The sequence below is a fragment of the Rhodnius prolixus genome, unplaced genomic scaffold (assembly GCF_049639745.1).
Source record: "Rhodnius prolixus isolate KJV_2025 unplaced genomic scaffold, Rpr scaffold_8, whole genome shotgun sequence".
NCBI lineage: Eukaryota > Metazoa > Arthropoda > Insecta > Hemiptera > Reduviidae > Rhodnius > Rhodnius prolixus.
The window spans coordinates 1,577,135-1,591,195 of record NW_027411593.1 but is presented as its reverse complement, the minus strand read 5'-3'; the positions used below and the strand labels follow the sequence as shown (position 1 = coordinate 1,591,195).

Here is a 14,061-nt window from a genome sequence, read left to right as displayed (position 1 = left end):
CTCCTTGGCCACTTATCTTTTCCTCCAATCAGGTTTTGCTTATAGTGGGGAAAATCTACTCTCCAGCGAGCACCCATGCATAATTAATTGCTTCGTTTAGTTTCCGGTCCCCACTCATTGCCGCTGCCACGTACATAAAACAAGGAAGCTTTTGCCCTCCAATGGAGGTGGAGATCGCGATCTAGCTAGCCTTAAACTGTTGCAACGTTTCTTAGCGCCGGAGTACACAAACTGGCTCTCTGAAGCTGACGAATTCTAGGATTGCAGTGTCGTTGGTAATTAAGTACATTGGTATTTCCCCAATATTACTTCTAAGTTCTCTGAGTTTGCACTCACAGTTGTTGCACTCAGATGGGGACAGCGAAGTTGTCGCGTCTTGCAAGATAGTGCATTCAATTTCCAGAATGTATGAGCTAGTAATAAAATTCAAGACGATTTACAGCCACTAACCGGTGGTTGCACATGAAGTAGCTAGCGTAAAAGATAGGCATAACTCTATTAGACTTCCTCCTGCGCGATACGGTAGATTTCCCAGGGAAGCTATATGTAAATATATATATAGGGACACATTTTTTATATCACATAAAAAATGAAATGTATTTGGGAATGTAAATTAAGTATTACTTTGGAATATACGACAAGTTGTGCTTGACTGCTGTGTCCCCTTCCTGTACGGCTAACTTTATCTTCCGGACCTCAGGACTTACTTCTTTATGAGACTTCATCTCCTGTTTCTAACCTCCACTTCACTAAACGTGGAACTTCTTCTTGAAGTCAAATTAATGTTCATGATCTTGTGTTCTTTTTCAATTACAAAATTGTGCAACGACAAAAAGAAAACAGCGTATTATTGTTACAGTGATGCATACATATCAGGTACGAGTATCAGCACTCTAACATAGACAATTGGTATCTTCTTAACGAAGGGCGGTTGTTGGTGTAGAGGTTATGAAACGTGGTTTTATAAGTGAGAGATCCCTTGTTAAAATCACGCGTCTAGTTACTTTTTTTTATTTGTCAGAAAAGATTTACTTTCCGGCCCTGGCCAAGACGCCTAACTTGATAGTTGGACATTAAGCCCCGGCTGAAAAAGTAGAAGTTCACTTTACTTCTTTTATCTACTTACTATACAGTATCTACTAATTATTACAGTAATTATTATCAGCCTTGATAATCTAATAATATTAATATTAATAATAATAATAAGAAGAAGAAGAAGAAGAAGAAGAAGAAGAAGAAGAAGAAATACACACTTTATGTTTATATACGTATTGACAATGCTACATTGTATTATTAGACTATGTACTCATGCAGTGTATATTTATAGATATGTCGACATCCGATCATATTGACGAAGTTCATACCAGCAACTGTCAGTGTGACACATGTATGCCCAACTCTCAGATGAAGGATCCAGCGATTCTGGAAGCTCTGGAACCGCCGGTCAAACGTATGAAAACATCACCCAAACGCAAAATATCAATGAAACCAATATGGACACTGATACGAACATACATCCGCCTTCAGCTTCTGACGCATCTTCAAATGCCAGCACTATTAAAGAGCATTTCATTAAAGGTATTGAACAATTATCCAACACTTCAGACTCTATGGAACCAGATGTTGGAGATTTATTCATCCAATACCAATCTGGATTCCACAGATGCTCAAAATTACTTTTCCGACGAACCAGACGATTCATCGTTCATGATGTCTGGTTCCCTGGACGAGCTCAACCTTTTGACGCAATGTGTGACAACATCGTTACAGCATTACTTAGGTTCATCCGACCAGATGGATTCTGGTACTGCTTTAAACACAACTCCGAGACCCCACACATCCACTTCGTCCATGACTGTGCCTACTCCAACAAAAGCTGTCGATGCGGACCGATCGCTTCAATTCAACACCAATATAAATGAGGGCGCAAACAACACTATAACAGACGAGTCATCAGACGAGGAAGCTTCGAACGTCTATCCCATTACATCAGGAATTTACAACATTATACAACGTTGGAAGGGCGCCAACGGCTCGCAACGTCGGTCGATGGCCACGCCTGGGTCGAGTCTTGTACAAATACGAATTATGCCGTACCAACAAGCGAAAACGATGGATCCAACACAACGCTACAAATGTACGAAGAAATATGCGCAGGTAGTTCTAAATCCTCTCCAACATACTCCTCAAATCCGCTTACTACGTCAGTTGTTTCGAGAAATGGAAAAAGTAACCGACACGGGATCTGGTCTCGAAAGCAATATGCCATTGCGGCGATTTTCCGGTGGTTACAAAGCCATGTAATCGTTCCTGATCATGATGTAACTTCCTCTAATATTTGGTTAGACAGCGAATATCGGTTTATTACAGAGCGTGATCCTGTATTTCAAAATGCACTCAAAATTCATCGCACCACATTATCTACCAAAACACTAATAGATCTAATGGAATATATTGACTCTGTTCAATATATTCAATATTATTCACATCCACATACATTATTATCCATTACAGACTCAGCTACATTCATATATACCATTCTAACACTTCAAATGTCCACTCACGATACTGCTATGTTTCTATCTTTTTTATTTTCTTTGTTAAAACATGAATCCCAGAAATGCAATTGCTTATTAATTAGTGGTCCTCCTAGTGTTGGTAAAACCTGGTTTGCTAACATTGTAGGAAAATTAATGATTAATACAGGATATATAGGCAACAGTAATCGATTTTCTCAATTTCCTTTTCAAGATTGCCCACGTCGTAATTTACTAATATTTGATGAACCAAATGTTGAGCCAATGGCCTTAGAAAACTTTAAGTTATTATTTGCTGGTACACCAACACCAGCAAATATTAAATACGAATCCCAAAATCTCATTAATCGTACTCCTGTCATTGTTACCTGTAACCGAGATCCATTTCCTAAAACTCCTGAATTTCAAACGCGCATTCGTAGGTTTTATTGGACCCATCGTATCGATAACAATATTAAACAATTAACAGCTGAAATACATCCATTAGGTTTATTTCAGTTGTAAACAAATACATCAACTGCCACTACACCACCTAATGCAGATGATGATATTATTGATTATGACTTTGGCTCCGATTATACATATATGCATGCCAATTTAGAGGAAGACCATACACAAACAGCGACAGATGTTATTAATAATTTTAATTTAGATTTATTATAAAATATATAAATACATACTGTATCATAATGATCAAATAAATGGATATGTGTATATATATGACTTTAATTTAAACTTGGTGCAAACCCTAAAGTACTATTATTGTACATCATTCCAATACCAAATGGTTTACTACCAAATGGAGTTCTATTAGGACCATATAAAGAATTATGAACATATTCCTGATGATAATCGGTAAGTAACTCAATTCTGGTTTTTACCTCCCATGTAGCACAAGCAGTAACATATTCCTGTAATTCCTTATCTGGAGCATTACTTTGAATTGGTAAAATACCAATATGTAATGATGGTTGAGCATGACCTGAATTTGGAGGTGTATGATCTAATATGGTTACAGAATGACATTGCTCAACACATTCCTTTATATAATTATCATAACTATTCTCTGTACGTTTAATACTATTTAATTTATTTATTCTTGTAATAGTAAATGCCTCTTTATCTACTTTTCCTTTATATAATGAAATATCCTCACCACCCATAATACATTCATGATGCGCAGCATCATCAATATCTATCTGCGTTTGCTTAGCCTTTAATACATTTGTTTTAATATCATAATGATAATGAACAACAGGAATATCTATATGATCTAAATAATTATACATTTTTAAATGCTTATTTAATTCAGGCCAACCAGCAGATACTTGTTTATTTTTATCAGTATCTTTATATGGCTGCAAAATACCAGCATATAATTTTAATGCACGAGAAATACCCATACACGTTGGAATAGACACGTCATAATTATCATCATACATATGATGTCCCCATAAACGTTCACTAATATCATGCGACCTACTGAACGACACGACCCGATCTCCTTGAACTTTTAAGAGAAACGGCGTAAACAAGTTATATAACCAACGACGACCTACACCCTATGCTATAGTACCGTAAATCAATGCTTCGCAGATTGGTACAGCACAGGTACACAAGAAGAAGGAAAGGGATTAGCTATGCGGTTAGCGTATTGGATTCCCACGCAGAGGTCCCGGGTTCGAATCCAGCTGCTGACCCTTAGATTTTCTCTTCCTAGGAGCTTCTTACGGCTCACTGTCTGTAACGACAGAACACTGTTCGGAGGCCAGCAGTGCACTGAAAAAAGCTCAGGGCGCCAATAACCTGAGATGTTGACGCGCCTTAAATCATTAAAATAATAATAATAACCTTTATTACCAACAAAATTAAATGTAAACAAGTAGGTACTTAAATCTTAATTTTTAAATTGAGAATTTGAATAAATATTTATTTCTATGAATATATATACATAGAAGTAATTATTATAATGCATAATACATTTTAACCTTCATAACAAGTGTGGAACGAGAAAGGTTAAGTGAGTAAGCTAAGAACGCAGGGAAAAAAGAATTTTAATTTTTAGTGTTCACAAATCTATTTGGATAAGAAGAAATTAATTAAAATATTTTAAACTAATGAAACCAACAACTAAACGAAAAAGAATTCGCCTGAATTTAAAGTTTAAACTCAAATAAATAACTTTTAGAAGAGTTCTTGCAAACCAAAATAAACAAAATTAAAATTAAGATAACAAAAAATGAAAAAAGTATTGTACATATTGGTAAATAGGCCAATCTTAGGGCAATATAATAGTTATACTTATTATTTTATAAGCGGCCCGATGCTGGCTTAAAATGAATTTCCAAAATGGCCTACAAGTTCAGTTTGGTTGGTCACCCCCTTGGATTAGAGATAGTAAATATTGTTATTTATCTACATATTTCTCTGCTTACCGTGTATATAGTAACAATAAACTGCTCTCTACAATTCTATTCGTTAACTCTAACCAATTTTATTAACAATATTCACCATATCCAATTTAATACACTACATATATAACTTGAAATAACAAAAACCACCATTGAATTCAATGATTCAATAGAAATGGTACTAATTTTCATTGGTTTAGACTAAAGTTTTATTATTACTAGTTAAAATAGCAAATATCATAGAGGCGATGTGAACACCAACGGGGTCACGCCTCCAGACTCCAATCGATTATTATCTTGCGATAATTGTGAGATGAAAAGAAAATCATGTAGCACGAATATTTCCTTAGTCAATAGTTAAGAGGAAAAAATTAACGTGTGGCTGTGTCATGGACACGGCCGTGTGTTGTACGTGAATACGTTTACGTAGCGGGTTATATTTGGTATATAAAATATTTTTATTTATGTATTTAGGATGAAACAATGTGTCTTCATAATCGAACACAACCTATGGTCTATACAGTCCGTTGTCGATGTAGAAGCGATTTCATCATCCACTTGCATAATTTCAACCGTCCCAGCTGCAGATGTACTGGACACCCTCGCTGATCCGCTCGGCCGCATTCATTCTTTTACGTTCCCGGCACAGCTTGACTCGGTCATATGGTGTTTTATTATTACCATTCGATTGTACTTGAGAAGCCCTTTCCAACCGTATACAATCTCTGTATTTGGTTTTGGCTTTTCGACGTGTAAAGGCTGACATTATATATTTTTGATAATATTTTTTTATTCTAACACCTTATTATATTCAATGTCACTATTTTACACTAATGTTTTATATACAATCAATAGATTGTGACGACAGCTGACTATTAAAACTTAAACGAACATCGTATCTTCTCCGAGTCAAAAGTTATACTAATTGCAAATCTCGATACGCAGCAAAATGATCTCAAAATGACGGCGCTTCCCCCTCCACCATGCGCGATGCGTCACAGTCCTCGCTTATCGTAATGAATTCTTTGATCCTTTAGCTATCCAGTGGTCTAATTTAATTTTGGATGTAGACGATAGATTCGAAACTATAACGCCAAACTGTATCCCCCGATTTTGTTGTCATTAGGTTTTTTGGATTGCCTCCATATGATAGCAAATTTAAAGACGTATTCACGTCAAAAACAACATATTATGTTGGAAAATTTTGACAAAAGAAGTAATCCTTAAAGTAGAAAATCTGGTTAATTTATTGTTTATTTTTCCTAAACATGGATAGCGTACACCTCTACTCCACTCTTCTTTTGGTTTATTTTAAACCTTTCGCTGCGGTCAAGAATCGAGCGTAAGGCGAGCACAGTAAACATTACTGGACCATTTTTTCCCATTTGCTATTTTAAACATGCATGCAAGTTCGTTTAAATTAATTAATATACGACCCTAGCACTGGAACTCTTCTCTAGATTAAAAATAATTAAATTATTATAGAGGGGAAAAAAATTCAACTGTAAAATATACGTATGAAATTAATATAAGATTCACATACCGTTTTAGGATTCTGTTTATTAAAATAAGGAGAACTTTGGCTTTTATTATTTTTGTTTTTATATTTTAGATATTTGGAGGGAACTGGTCGCTGTGTTAAAGTGCGAGTTGTACCATTACCCTGTAATGTTGCAGGGGCTAAGGGTGCCCCTTGCGTAATCCCTTGGGTACGGGTTTAATTTGAAAAATTTTCCAGGTAGGGCAATTTTCTCGGGGGGAGTGGGGTCTCGAGGAAAGCCATGATTAGAACAGTTTACTGTTTCACAAAAAAAAAAAAAAACTTCATAAATAAAGTTAAGCATTTTTAAGCATTTTAGGAATTACACTCTAACCTCTACTCTCGAAGTGTAACGATCGAGTTAAATTTTCTATTTCCAACTTTTTACTAGAAATATCCGTTTTGAGTAGTAATGAAAAAGTAATGTAATGAAAAATAGGAGCTCTTCCATTTTATTAAGAGCAAAAGAGGGCGTGGTGTGACGTACACGGAGGTAGGCGTGGTTTGATAAACAGTTCTCACTTCTGATTGGCTCTTCAACCAGCCTACTTTCACACTTTCCATTCTTCACTGTGAATGGCCAATACTTTATTGTTAATTATTTCTATGAAAAATATAACTTTAATTTTTTTTACTAATTTTTCCTCCGTAGGTATTTGATGAAGAATCTAATTATGCAATAAAAAAATTTTCTCAGTAAAAACATGAAAAATAAAAGATTTTTCTTGCTTATTGCCTTGTTTTCTACACTAATAATGTAAGGGTAAACAGGGAAATTGGGAATAATGGGTATTTCCTTGGGAAGTAGGTAAAAGAAAATTGTGGGTCACGTTTCACCTATAGTTACTCACCATTTTGTTTGTTTCTTTGCATATGGCTGTTACTTGAGTTAAGATTTTTAAAGATACCTTCTCAAGTCAGTAAGGTAAATGATGTGCTGCACTCTGCTGAACAAATATTTTGTAGATGAAAATGGCCAGCATAAGGGTCTGTCGACATCTAATTAATTCTAAACAATATTAATGAAAATTTAATGCAGTAAAATTACTTAAATGATATCAGCTGTTATAAAATTTTAATTTAAATCACCTGTTTCTAAATGGCTGAAATTACATGAAATTCCATCTCGAACGACACCTCAAAGATGAAAATCGGCCCTGGCGTTTAGGCACTACGTTGTTTACAAAAAATGTAATTTTACCATTCGTTCTACCATTCCCCTGCCGTGACAGTTTTGGCAAGGAGGAGGTCTTTCACTTTCACCTGAAATATTTTCCCAAGAAAAGTAACTTTAAGGAAATCCTGGGGCTTAAGGGATGTTTCTTGAAAGCGATATTTCACTGAATTGTACGTCACTACTCCGCACACTTAATATTCCTGACGATTAACTAACTAAATGGACTAAAATTCCGAGTATGGATATCAGAAAGGATTTGTGTTTTACTCTACGGCATTCAGAAATCGCTCCAGTTTGGCGCGAAACGTAGTTACGAGGTATAAAGACTTGCGAGGGTGGGACACAATACGAGTGATGAGTTACTCAGGTAGATGTTTGTTAATTTAAATTTAATGGACAGCAGGTGATCAAACCTGTGATTGGTTGATGAGCTGAAGTCAATTAATCAGTAAACCAGTAAATCCGGCCTAAAATTACGTTGCCACTGCATAATTTATGGAACAGTCTCTCCAGTACTGCTGATAGAATATTAATTACCTACCTCAGAGGACACAGGACGAAAACTTAAGGGAACAAACTCCAGCGGGCTCACTCACTCGGGTTTCACTTCCAGTAAATATTACAAGAGCTAGTGAATGAATGACCTACTGGATAATGAATTAGATCTGAAGAGTTCTAGTTTATTGAAGAAAATAATTTTCCATTAGTACTATATCTACTTTCCAGGAAATAGGAAAAATTAAGCAGAAGCCAGGTCACTGATGTGAAAATAGTATTTCGTAAATTAGTCTGGAATACTCCTTCTCCTTAAAAGGAAGTCCCTAAATATGCACTCCCAAACTGCAAGATCTCTGCTCCATCCTCCTTATTCCCTACTCTAAATAAATAAATAAAATGTCCTATTTGTTTACATCATGTTAAAGGATAATAAAAAGCGTTTTCCGAATGGGTTTTCCTGCGCAGAGTAGGGAGCAGAGGACATTTTCCTCCCTTTATAGGGGAGAACACACGAGTAAGAGTTGATTTATAGTTAAGAGCCATGCAGCCTCCTCTCTGTGCTGGAGCTTCAATGTCCGCCCTTTATGAGACACTGCCTCATAACGCCTCACCAGCAGAATACCAACTTCAATAATATTACAGCCTTCTACTATCTATGAAATGCCTTCCAACAGGAAGTATTGCTTTCGCGGCAGCTTTTCCCAAATAGACTTTTCACCGGAAGTGCATGATTCAAGATCCCTTGAAGAAGAAAATTTTTTGCAATATGTTGAGTAAATTAAGGTTTTCAGATATCATCTTGCTATAATTAGAAAATAGAAGAAAATTTTATTCTATTGCAATAATTCCTCTACAAACTTTTGAGCAAGGAATTTTCCTAAAAGCAGATCCGCTTGAACTTGGTTATCGTAAAATCTCTAAAAGTAATTTTTAAAAAACAGAAAATATTAGCTGAAAGGAAATTTGATTAGGGTTAAAGGGAGAGAAATTGTTAATTCGATTTATATTCTATGTTTTGTGTTCACACGAGAGCCAATGGAAAGTCCTCAGTGGATGCTTTGCGGCATCCGGTGTCCTTGTGGCGTAAATCAAGTTCGCAATGAATAATGGCCGTGTACCTATTGATTTTCCAGATTTTGTACCGAACCAAATAATCCGTTTACTCAACATTAAATCAACCAATCTTCAGTGTTGCCAACCATTAGTTAATACAATCTATTGTTAATACAATTCATTTGAAAACGTCCAAAATTACGTTGTTTTTTTTCAGTGGTTCATTTTGTATTTTGAGTCCTCTAGTCGCTTCTTAGAAAACTGCAGAGAAAAAGGAAGTCAGTGCGGTCGCACTTCCGATGAATTGATATTCTACTTATAAATATTATACATTAGAAGCGTACAATGTACCAAAACGGAACTGTTAGTGAAAATTCTTTGGAAGAGGTCAAATAAAATAAAACTAAAGGAAAGGGAATGGTGGGGACGCCACCGACACTCAGAATACCTTAAATTGATTGAGACAAATACAATAAAATTTTATATATTTACCAAGTAAGTTACAAATTATACAAGGTCCTAGAGGCTAAATAATATATCATGGTCATGACCAGAGTAGACTGTAGAGGCACCAAATCTCACTAGACACATGCTGACGCGCCACAAGACAAAAGATGGCTGAACTACAGTCAAGACTGATACACGTATACGTCCCCAAGCTCTCCTGAGAAGCCCAAGGGCAACTGGCTCGAACTCCCAGGCACAAGCTGGAGCCCCCTCTCCTTCCACTGCACCAGTTCTGCCAACTGGGCCATAATGCGCTATTAGCGCCAACACACAAATTCTAGGCAGGGGGCCCGCACATCTTTTCGAGGATCGAACAGTTAGATTAAATTCCTTCCTCTCTTTGAGTTACGTTTAAAAATTACTTGCAAGAAAATTACCTAAAAGGTGTTTCCAAGTTTCGAGAAAACTGTAGGGACTATTTTCCAAATAAATTAGAAAAACTAAACAAAGGAATCCCCTCTAAAACTGTCCTTTGAAAAAAAAAAAAAAATCGATTCTATAAAGTGACCTTTTCACTTAATCGAGTTTTTAAAAAAGGTTTTCGGTTTTATGAAGTTTGTTTTTGATGGTAGGAGACCAATTTATGTAATTCGCTCATTTTCTTGTATATCTAGTAAACATCTAAACTCTATTTCCTTCTTAATACTGAGAAATAGAAATTCTGCACGATTAGTGCGTACTTTCAACTTACTAAAGTAAGTTAGTTATTAGTTAAAGTAGATTGTAGCGAAGATAAAAACACCTTTACATAAAACAGTGAACATGTGGCAAGCTGGTGACTTTTACTAATTATATCTTCGTCGGACACTGTTTTAATTGGCTAGTTAAAACCTCTGAGTAAGCTAGCTACATGAATCTGTTGAACCAAACCAAAGAGACTTTACTGTAGCCTCTTGCTTGTTATAAACTACATTCAGGACTTACATCATAATTAATGTAACTGGTGAAAACGGGGGTAAATAAAGAACTGGGTGTTCTTCCAAGACTGGAGAGGAGGCAACTCGCTAATCAAAGAATATCCAAAATATATAGAGTCAAGAAGATTCTAGATTTAGAGTGGGTGCTAAAGATTAAGGTTATATACTTGTAAGGGACGGAATTGTGGGTTTGGTGAATTGTAATTATATTTTCTTTTAGAATTAAATTGTTATACATAGAGGACGTAACACGATACCTATAATGTAGTCTTAGAATGCATAGTCAGGAAGTTACTAGGAGCATTGTTCGCGCTGCCGACGGAATGGTGGGGGCCTAGAGAGTGGTGTGTGTGTGTGTAGGGTGTGTCTATGTGGGTCTGTGTGAGAGGTAGTATGACAGAAAAGAAGAAAAGAAAAAACAGAACAGTGAGTGTGACCGAAAGGAGTGGCTGGAGCTGAGTGCGAAAAACCCTGACGAAGACGAGAAGATTTTTGGCGAGGAATGGGCAAGCTGCAGGTGTTGGCGGCGGGTAAGCCAAATCTGTCTTAAGGTCTTTGGGGTGCCACTCTCTGGTCCCGGTAGGCAGGGCGACGGGCGGTAAGGGGGAACTCCTGTTTCAGTAGTTGTTTTTATCCTTTTTAGTTAATTTACATATTTGCAATTTACGTGTATTATTAGTTAATTTAATAATTATTAGTCAAGGGTTTTTATGTAAGATAATAAAGTTTTAAAGCGTCGACCAGGTGTTCTTTTTTTCTAATTGAAACCCCTAAAGTCTGGGAGGAGGGTTGAAGCGTTACATACTTTTTACCAAAACAGCCAAGTGGTTATTTCCTGAGCCGGTGATTGGTTATTCAATTTTGCTTATGGATGACGTATTGAAATTTAAATTTTAGTAGAGAAGCTATAAATACATGCAGGATGGTGCATTCAGTAAAATTTCGACAATTTTGCATTTACTGATGGCAAATATATGAATAATGTAATAGTATAGTATATACGTATATCATATATATAAATAATGAATGTATGACACTCTATGAATGCATGGAAATCTCCAGAATAGCCGATATCCAGCAGGATCTCGTTGTCACAGGATACACTCTCCAATCAAGGGTTCTCCTTCAAATGCGGGGTGAAAATTCACTCGAATAACGTTTGCTATTGTCGGGTTGACAGGTATTCCTCAAAAATGGAAAATCGATGGTTACACGAACCTGGTATGTATTCTGATTTGGTACCATTGACGGCTTCAGATACTGAGGTTTTGGCCGTAGTTTATCTTTATTGAAAGATGGCTTCATCTATTAAACTTCATTAACTACTTATCCTCATAAATACTTACCATTTTCGTCTGAAAGATTGTACATTAAAAATTCTTTTTTTCGAAGAGGTCAAAGGGTACTGTCATTCTAAAGTGCGCCTTCAGAACGAAAACATTCTAGGGTTTCAAATTTGAAGTAAACCGGATATCCGGAGAAGCGACTTTAAAAAGGAGGTATCACTTTTTTTTTTTATCTCGAATGTGGCACAATCGATAATATTAATTAAACTATTATTGCTTTTTATTTATGTATTACACAATCACCTTTATTTATAACAATATTTTGGGACAAATTATTTTCATGTTTTTTAAGGTAATAAAAAATTATTTTGTAACATACTTTTGACTTCGACAGTGGCGCAGTTGGTAGGCCGTATATCTATCTAGTGTGACTTCCATTTTGGTTACCTATTTAAAGTTATGACCGGCCCAATCGATACCTAGATAACTAAATACGCCTTTTGAATTCAGTATTAGTGCAAAGCGAGAAAGTCACGATTAGAATTGTACATATCCGGTGTAAACATTCCCAAAACTTCCTATATAAAACAATTCACTTCCCGATTAATCGTGTTGGTCATCATTGAACTTATTAAATTTCCTTTACAGTCCAGAACGATATTATAAGAAGAAGGTTAACCTAAAAATTGTTTATGTTGTCATAAAATGTCTGTTGTAGGCAATAATATCGCATGACCGGTATTTCTAGGGCTTCAGCATGTTCACTGGGTCAAAACCTTTATACCACGTTCGAATGAATCACTTTAGAAATTTTAAAGTCGCACTTCCGATTTATTTTTTCTCTCGGAACTTTGGTTAGACATTTCATAATCAAATATTATTCAAGTGTTAGAACCGTAGAGTGTCTAAAATAGCACTTTAGAGGACAGCCTTCCCTAAGAACACCATGTAAATAAAGTTGCCCGCAAGGATGTATAAAATAAAACATTAATTTGTAATATTAATGATAATCAGGGCATGATGCACACAGCATGATTAGCTATGCAGCAGCATGAGTGAACCATTACACAAGCAACTCGTCCTATCTTAATGCCCTTTTACAAATGATTAAGTGATCGCGAGTTCATACATAATTAATGTGCCAGCCCGCGGATTGCATTGGGAATTATAAAAGGGTGCGGTTTATCCTATAAGGCCGTTTGTGACATTAACCGCCCCAACTATACTGTAATTTCTTTGTCTCTACAAAAAAGGCCAATCTAGTTCCAACTAGCTATTAATGAATTATCATATTGCGGTTACAATCCTGAACTGCACAATTCCATTCTTTGTTTTTTTACCCAGGTATCCTCGTCTCTCATTTCCACCATGCTAGGTATTGCTGCTATCTAGTCAAATGCAGTGCTGCCAACTCTTTATTTAAAATATTTTGTTTTTCCCTAAAGTGCTATTTCAGCGTTCATTGTGCACTTTTCACCTATTAAATATTAATAAACTTAATATATATTAAGTAAATATAAAACCAAAATATTCATGTTCAAGAAACGCTCCATTTTATGTCTCTAACCTGGACTATACATGGTGACCTTAACATTCCTTTTATCGCACAAGTCGCTGAAAACACGATACAGAAAACTCTACTTCAGCCTGCAATCTCATATAAATCTAGCTCCAAAATCTTTCTTCAAGAACTCTTCCTGATAACCCGGACAAGACGCCTTAAGAGACAGTGGGCCTTGGGATCGAGTGGACTAATAGTCTAATGTTTTGGAGTGTTACCACTGCGGTAACTTCTCCACTCGTTTGCTTCATTTGTTACTCTATTATCATTGTTACTTCTAGAGCCAACGCTCTGATTGTAGCACCTTATGAACGCAGAAAAGAAGTTCAAGCAGATTGGCTGACCGGAAATGCATTTTATTGTTATTAGATGTATTTTAACCTTTTTTTTTTTTTTGAAGGGATTAGCTATGTGGTTAGCATACTAGACTCCCACGCGGAGGTCCCGGGTTCGAATCCAGCTGCTGACCCTTAGATTTTCTCTTCCTAGGAGCTTCTTACAGCTCACTGTCCAGTGATGGGCAGTGTTGTCTGTAACGAGAGAATACTGTCAGGAGGCCGGTAGTGCACTAAAA

General features: G+C 36.1%; 1 protein-coding gene across 4 annotated transcripts in view; it reads left to right on the top strand.

Moving 5' to 3' along the window:
• The window catches only part of LOC141450676 (zwei Ig domain protein zig-8-like), a 460,103-nt gene that overhangs the window by 217,440 nt on the left and 228,602 nt on the right, over positions 1–14,061 (top strand). Inside the window, exon 1 of one of the 4 annotated variants that reach the window (XM_074121321.1) lies at positions 11,039–11,170. The exons of 2 other annotated variants lie outside the window; for them this stretch is intronic. The gene's annotated coding sequence lies outside the window, so the exon portion shown is untranslated. Of the gene's footprint in view, positions 1–11,038; positions 11,171–14,061 lie in introns of those variants that run through there. One more of the 4 variants, XM_074121319.1, reaches the window with a different exon arrangement.